We start from the raw sequence: 761 nt of genomic DNA on the forward strand, positions 1-761 counted from the left end.
TCTCTCCTGCCCTCTCTCCTGCCGAGCCCGCGAAGGGTGGAGGCGGCGCCTAGGAATGGCGAGCGGGAGCGAGAGAGGAGTACAGAGAGAGCGGGACCGAAAAAGAGAAAAGAGGGTAGGAGATGCGAAGGCGGGGAGAGAGGGGCAAACAGAAAGAGAGGCGATGAAAGGGCAGCGGTCTCCAGCCGGTCCGTGTGGGCCCTCGGTGCTCCCCTCTCGCCTTGGTTGCATGAGGCACCTCTCATGCTGTTCCAGTCACACCGCTTCCCCCTCTTCCCACCCCACTCCCCGAGGCCCGGCAGTGACACAACATTCAGGGGAAGAGAGAGAAACTCAGCAGGCCTGGGGAAGGGAGCAACGGAGGCGGGAAGAAAGAAACAACAAGAGGAAAGAGGTGGAGAAAGAAGGGCAAGAGTTTGATCAATAAAGGATGGGCCCGGCTGCCGTGGTTGAGCGTCGGCCTATGAACCTGGAGGTCACAGATGGATTCCTATCAGGGCACATGCCGGGGTGGTGGGCTGATCCCCAGTGTGGGCGTGATCCCCAGAGGGGGGAGGAGGGGAACGTTCAGGAGGCAGCCAATCAATGATTCTCTCTCATCATTGATGTTTCTCTCTCCCTCCCTCTCCCTTCCTCTTTGAAATCAATAAAAATATTTTTTTTAAAAAATAATAGATGGGCCCTAACCGGTTTGGCTCAGTGGATAGAGCGTCAGCCTGCTGATTCAAGGGTCCCAGGTTAGATTCTGGTCAAGGGCATGT

This window comes from Myotis brandtii, unplaced genomic scaffold (genome assembly GCF_000412655.1).
Source record: "Myotis brandtii unplaced genomic scaffold, ASM41265v1 scaffold496, whole genome shotgun sequence".
Lineage (NCBI taxonomy): Eukaryota > Metazoa > Chordata > Mammalia > Chiroptera > Vespertilionidae > Myotis > Myotis brandtii.